This window comes from Arachis hypogaea, chromosome 20 (genome assembly GCF_003086295.3).
Source record: "Arachis hypogaea cultivar Tifrunner chromosome 20, arahy.Tifrunner.gnm2.J5K5, whole genome shotgun sequence".
Lineage (NCBI taxonomy): Eukaryota > Viridiplantae > Streptophyta > Magnoliopsida > Fabales > Fabaceae > Arachis > Arachis hypogaea.
This window is the reverse complement of record NC_092055.1, coordinates 88,190,985-88,197,878: the sequence shown is the minus strand read 5'-3', so window position 1 is coordinate 88,197,878 and position 6,894 is coordinate 88,190,985. Positions and strand designations below refer to the sequence as shown.

The 6,894-nt window shown below is 41.2% G+C and overlaps 1 non-coding gene across 1 annotated transcript; it reads right to left on the bottom strand.

Moving 5' to 3' along the window:
* Positions 1 to 634: 634 nt before the first annotated feature.
* On the bottom strand, positions 635 to 738 carry LOC112787566 (small nucleolar RNA R71). Its single transcript, XR_003194972.1, has one exon. It is a non-coding gene; the product is annotated as a small nucleolar RNA R71 (small nucleolar RNA).
* Positions 739 to 6,894: the final 6,156 nt, after the last annotated feature.

Genomic DNA, 6,894 nt, shown 5'->3' with positions numbered 1-6,894 from the left:
GAATTTTTTTCTTCTTCTCTTCTTCTACTAACAATAAGGAACCTCTTTACGGTGACATAGAGGATTCCTCTTCTCTTCTTTTTCTCTTCTCTTTCTTATGAGCAGGGATAAAGAAAAAGGCATTCTTGTTGAATCTGATCCAGAACCTGAAAGGACTCTGAAAAGAAAACTAAGAGAAGCTAAATTACAACAATCCAGAGACAACCTTATTGAAAATTTCGAACAAGTAAAGGAGATGGCAGCCGAACCCAACAACAATAATGCAAGGAGAATGCTTGGTGACTTTATTGCACCTAATTCCAATTTACATGGAAGAAGCATCTCCATTCCTATCATTGGAGCAAACAATTTTGAGCTGAAACCTCAGCTAGTTTCTCTGATGCAGCAAAACTGCAAGTTTCATGGACTTCCATCTGAAGATCCTTTTCAGTTCTTAACTGAATTCTTGCAGATCTGTGATACTGTTAAGACTAATGGAGTAGATCCTGAAGTCTACAGGCTCATGCTTTTCCCTTTTGCTGTAAGAGACAGAGCTAGAGTGTGGTTAGACTCTCAACCCAAAGACAGCCTGAACTCTTGGGATAAGCTGGTCACGGCTTTCTTAGCCAAGTTCTTTCCTCCTCAAAAGCTGAGCAAGTTTAGAGCTGATGTTCAAACCTTCAGACAGAAAGAAGGTGAATCCCTCTATGAAGCTTGGGAAAGATACAAGCAGCAGACAAAAAAGTGTCCTTCTGACATGCTTTCAGAATGGACTATCCTGGATATCTTCTATGATGGTTTATCTGAGCTATCAAAGATGTCATTGGATACTTCTGCAGGTGGATCCATTCACCTAAAGAAAACACCGGCAGAAGCTCAAGAACTCATTGACATAGTTGCTAATAACCAGTTCATGTACACTTCTGAGAGGAATCCTGTGAGTAATGGGACGCCTATAAAGAAGAGAGTTCTTGAAGTTGATACTCTGAATGCCATATTGGCTCAGAACAAAATATTGACTCAGCAAGTCAATATGATTTCTCAAAGTATGAATGGAATGCAAGCTGCATCCAACAGTACTCAAGAGGCATCTTCTGAAGAAGAAGCTTATGATCCTGAGAACCCTGCAATAGCAGAGGTGAATTACTTAGGTGAACCTTATGGAAACACCTATAATCCGTCATGGAGAAATCATCCAAATCTCTCATGGAAGGATCAACAAAAGCCTCAACAAGGCTTTAATAATGGTGGAAGAAACAGGTTTAACAATAATAAACCTTTTCCATCATCCACTCAGCAACAGACAGAGAACTCTGAACAAAATACCTCTAATTTAGCAAACTTAGTCTCTGATCTGTCCAAGGCCACTGTAAGTTTCATGAATGAAACAAGGTCTTCCATTAGAAATTTGGAAGCACAAGTGGGCCAGCTGAGTAAAAGGATCACTGAAATCCCTCCTAGTACTATCCTAAGCAATACATAAGAGAATCCAAAAGGAGAGTGCAAGGCCATTGAACTAATCACCATGGCCGAACCTGTGAAGGAAGGAGAGGACGTGAATCCCAAGGAGGAAGACCTTCTGGGACGTCCAGTGATCAATAAGGAGTTTCCCTCTGAGGAACCAAAGGAATCTGAGACTCATCTAGAGACCATAGAGATTCCATTGAACCTCCTTATGCCATTCATGAGCTCTGATGAGTATTCCTCTTCTGAAGAGAATGAGGATATTACAGAAGAGCAAGCTGCCAAGTTTCTTGGTGCAATCATGAAGCTGAATGCCAAATTATTTGGTATTGAGACTTGGGGAGATGAACCCCCCTTGTTCACCAATGAACTAAGTGATCTGGATCAACTGACATTACCTCAGAAGAAACAGGATCCTGAAAAGTTCTTAATACCTTGTACCATAGGCACCATGATCTTTAAGGCTCTGTGTGACCTTGGTTCAGGAATAAACCTCATGCCCCTCTCTGTAATAGAGAAACTGGGAATCTATGGGGTATAAGCTGCTAAAATCTCATTAGAGATGGCAGACAATTCAAGAAAACAGGCTTATGGACAAGTAGAGAACGTGTTAGTAAAGGTTGAAGGCCTTTACATCCCTGCTGATTTCATAGTCCTAGATACTGGGAAGTATGAGGATGAATTCATCATCCTTGGAAGACCCTTCCTAGCCACAGCAAGAGCTGTGATTGATGTGGACAGAGGAGAATTGATCCTTCAAATAAATGAGGACAACCTTGTGTTTACAACTCAAGGATCTCTCTCTGCATCCATGGAGAGGAAGCATAAAAAGCTTCTCTCAAAGCAGAGTCAACCAAAGCCCCCACAGTCAAACTCTAAGTTTAGTGTTGGGAGGCCACAACCAAACTCTAAGTTTGGTGTCAAACCCCCATATCCAAACTCTAAGTTTGGTGTTGGGAGGTCTCAACAAAGCTCTGCACATCTGTGAGGCTCCATGAGAGCCCACTGTCAAGCTATTGACATTAAAGAAGCGCTTGTTGGGAGGCAACCCAATTTTTTAATTATATTTTTTATTAGTTATATGTCTTTATAGGTACATGATCATGTGGAGTCACAAAATAAATCAAAAAATTGAAAACGGAATCAAAAACAGCAGAAGAAAAATCACATCCTGGAGGAAGACCTTACTGGCGTTTAAACGCCAGTAAGAAGCATGTTTTGGGCGTTCAACGCCAGAACAGAGCATGGTTCTGGCGCTGAACGCCAGAAATGGGCAGCATCTGGGTGTTTGAACGCCAGAAATGCACCCTGGAGAAGAGCTGGCGCTGAACGCCCAGAACAAGCATGGTTCTGGCGTTCAACGCCAGAAATAGGCTACAAATGGGCGTTCAACGCCCAGAACAAGCACCAATCTGGCGCTGAACACCCGGAGTTGTGTGCAAGGGCATTTTGCATGCCCAATTTGGTGCAAGGTTGTAAATCCTTGAACACCTCAGGATCTGTGGATCCCACAGGATCACCTCAGGATCTGTGGACCCCACAGGATCCCCACCTACCTCCACTCACTTCTTCTCTCCCCTCTTTCACACAATCCCATAAACACTCTTCCCCAAAACCCTTCACCAATCACCTCAATCTCTCTTCCCTATCACCACTTCACGACTCACATCCATCCACTCTTCCCCATAAACCTACCTCATAAACACAACCTACCTTCAAAATTCAAAATCAATTTCCCACCCAAACCCACCCTAAATGGCCGAGACTTCAACCCCCCTCCCTTCCCTATATAAAGCCTTCCATTCTTTCTCATTTTCACACAACACAACCCTCTCTTATCTTCTTGGCCGAAATACACCCCCCCTCTTCTCCATCTTTTCTTCTTCTTCTTCATCTAATTCTTTATTTTCTTGCTCGAGGGCGAGCAATATTCTAAGTTTGGTGTGGAAAAAGCATAAGCTTTTTGTTTTTCCATTACCATTGATGGCACCTAAGACCGGAGAATCCTCTAGAAAAGGAAAAGGGAAGACAAAAGCTTTCACCTCCGAGTCATGGGAGATGAAAAGGTTCATCTCCAAAGCCCATCAAGACCACTTCTATGATGTTGTGGCCAAGAAGAAGGTGATCCCCGAGATCCCTTTCAAACTCAAAAGAAATGAGTATCCGGAGATCCGACATGAAATTCAAAGAAGAGGTTGGGAAGTTCTAACAAATCCCATCCAACAAGTCGGCATCCTAATGGTTCAAGAGTTCTATGCCAATGCATGGATCACTAGGAACCATGATCAAAGTAAGAACCCGAATCCAAAGAATTATATTACAATGGTTCGGGGGAAATACTTAGATTTTAGTCCGAAAAATGTGAGGTTGGCGTTTAACTTGCCCATGATGCAAGGAGATGAACGCCCCTATACAAGGAGAGTCAACTTTGATCAGGTTGGACCAAGTCCTTATGGACATATGTGTAGAAGGAGCTCAATGGAAAATTGACTCAAAAGGCAAACCGGTTCAACTAAGAAGAATGGACCTTAAGCCTGTAGCTAGAGGATGGTTGGAGTTCATTCAATGCTCAATCATTCCCACTAGCAACCGGTCTGAAGTTACTATAGACCGGGCCATCATGATCCATAGCATCATGATTGGAGAAGAGGTGGAAGTTCATGAGATTATACCTCAAGAACTCTACAAGGTGGCTGACAAGTCCTCCACTATGGCAAGGTTAGCCTTTCCTCACCTCATTTACCACCTATGCAATTCGGCTGGGGTTGACATAGAGGGAGATATCCTCATTAAAGAGGACAAGCCCATCACTAAGAAAAAGATGGAGCAAGCAAGAGAGCCCATTCATGGAGCTTAAGAGGCGTATGAAGCTCATCACCATGAGATCCCGGAGATGCCTCAAATGCATTTTCCTCCACAAAACTATTGGGAGCAAATCAACACCTCCCTAGGAGAATTGAGTTCCAATATGGGACAACTAAGGGTGGAACATCAAGAGCACTCCATCATCCTTCATGAAATAAGAGAAGATCAAAAAACAATGAGGGGGGAGCAACAAAGACAAGGAAGAGACATAGAAGAGCTCAAGGACATCATTGGTTCCTCAAGAAGGAAACGCCACCATCACTAAGGTGGATTCATTCCTTGTTCTTATTTCTTCTATTTTTCGTTTTCTATGTTATGTGCTTATCTATGTTTTTGTCTTCATTACGTGATCATTAGTAGTTAGTAACTTTGTCTTAAAGTTATGAATGTCCTATGAATCCATCACCTCTCTTAAATGAAAAATGTTTTAATTCAAAAGAACAAGAAGTACATGAGTTTCGAATTTATCCTTGAACTTAGTTTAATTATATTGATGTGGTGACAATGCTTATTGTTTTCTGAATGAATGCTTGAACAGTGCATATGTCTTTTGAAGTTGTTGTTTAAGAATGTTAAATATGTTGGCTCTGGAAAGAATGATGATTAGGAGACATGTTATTTGATAATCTGAAAAATCATAAAAATGATTCTTGAAGCAAGATAAAGCAGCAAAGAACAAAGCTTGCAGAAATAAAAATAGGCGAAAAAAAAATAGAAAGAAAAAAAGAAAAAGCAAGCAGAAAAAGCCAAAAGCTCTTAAAAACCAAGAGGCAAGAGCAAAAAGCCAATAACCCTTAAAACCAAAAGGCAAGGGCAAATAAAAAGGATCCCAAGGCTTTGAGCATCAGTGGATAGGAGGGCCTAAAGGAATAAAATCCTGGTCTAAGCGGCTAAACCAAGCTGTCCCTAACCAAGTGCTTGTGGCGTGTAGGTGTCAAGTGAAAACTTGAGACTGAGCGGTTAAAGTCAAGGTCCAAAGCAAAAAAAAAGAGTGTGCTTAAGAACCCTGGACACCTCTAATTGGGGACTTTAGCAAAGCTGAGTCACAATCTGAAAAGGTTCACCCAATTATGTGTCTGTGGCATTTATGTATCCGGTGGTAATACTGGAAAACAAAGTGCTTAGGGCCACGGCCAAGACTCATAAAATAGCTGTGTTCAAGAATCATCATAATGAACTAGGAGAATCAATAACACTATCTGAACTCTAAGTTCCTATAGATGCCAATCATTCTGAACTTCAATGGATAAAGTGAGATGCAAGAACTATTCAAGAGGCAAAAAGCTATAAGTCCCGCTCATTTGATTAGAGCTATGTTTCATTGATAGTTTGGAATTTATAGTATATTCTCTTCTTTTTTTATCCTATTTGATCTTCAGTTGTTGGGGATAAGCAACAATTTAAGTTTGGTGTTGTGATGAGCGGATAATTTATACGCTTTTTGGCATTGTTTTTAGTATGTTTTTAGTAGAATCTAGTTACTTTTAGGGATGTTTTCATTAGTTTTTATGTTAAATTCACATTTCTGGACTTTACTATGATTTTGTGTGTTTTTCTGTGATTTCAGGTATTTTCTGGCTGAAATTGAGGGACTTGAGCAAAAATCAGATTCAGAGGTTGAAGAAGGACTGCTGATGCTGTTGGATTCTGACCTCCCTGCACACAAAATGGATTTTGTGGAGCTACAGAATTCGAAATGGCGCGCTTTCAATTGCGTTGGAAAGTAGACATCCAGGGCTTTCCAGAAATATATAATAGTTCATACTTTGCCCAAGTTTAGACGATGCAAACTGGCGTTCAACGCCAGCTCTCTGCCCAATTCTGGCGTCCAGTGCCATAAACAAGTTGCAAAGTGGAGTTCAACGCCCAAAATGGCACAAAAGCTGGCGTTCAACTCCAAGAATGACCTCTCCACGTGCAACACTCAGGCTTAGCCCAAGCACACACCAAATGGGCCCCAGAAGTGGATTTATGCATCAATTACTTACTTCTGTAAACCCTAGTAGATAGTTTATTATAAATAGGACCTTTTACTATTGTATTAGACATCTTTGGATCATCTTTGGACGCCTGGTTCTTAGATCAGAGGGGCTGGCCATTCGGCCATGCCTGGATCTTTCACTTATGTATTTTTAACGGTAGAGTTTCTACACTCCATAGATTAAGGTGTGGAGCTCTGCTGTTCCTCAAAGATTAATGCAAAGTACTACTGTTTTCTATTCAATTCACTTGTTCCGCTTCTAAGATATTCATTCGCACTTCAACCTGAATGTGATGAACGTGATAATCATTATCATTCCCTATGAACGCGTGCCTGACAACCACTTCCGTTCTACATTAGATTGAATGAGTATCTCTTAGATCTCTTAATCAGAATCTTCGTGGTATAAGCTAGATTGATGGCGGCATTCATGAGGGTCTAGAAAGCCTAAACCTTGTCCGTGGTATTCCGAGTAGGACTATGGGATTGAATGACTGTGACGAACTCCAAACTCACGAGTGTTGGGCGTAGTGACAGACGCAAAAGGATAGTAAATCCTATTCGAGTATGATCGAGAACCTCCAAGATGATTAGCCATGCAGTGA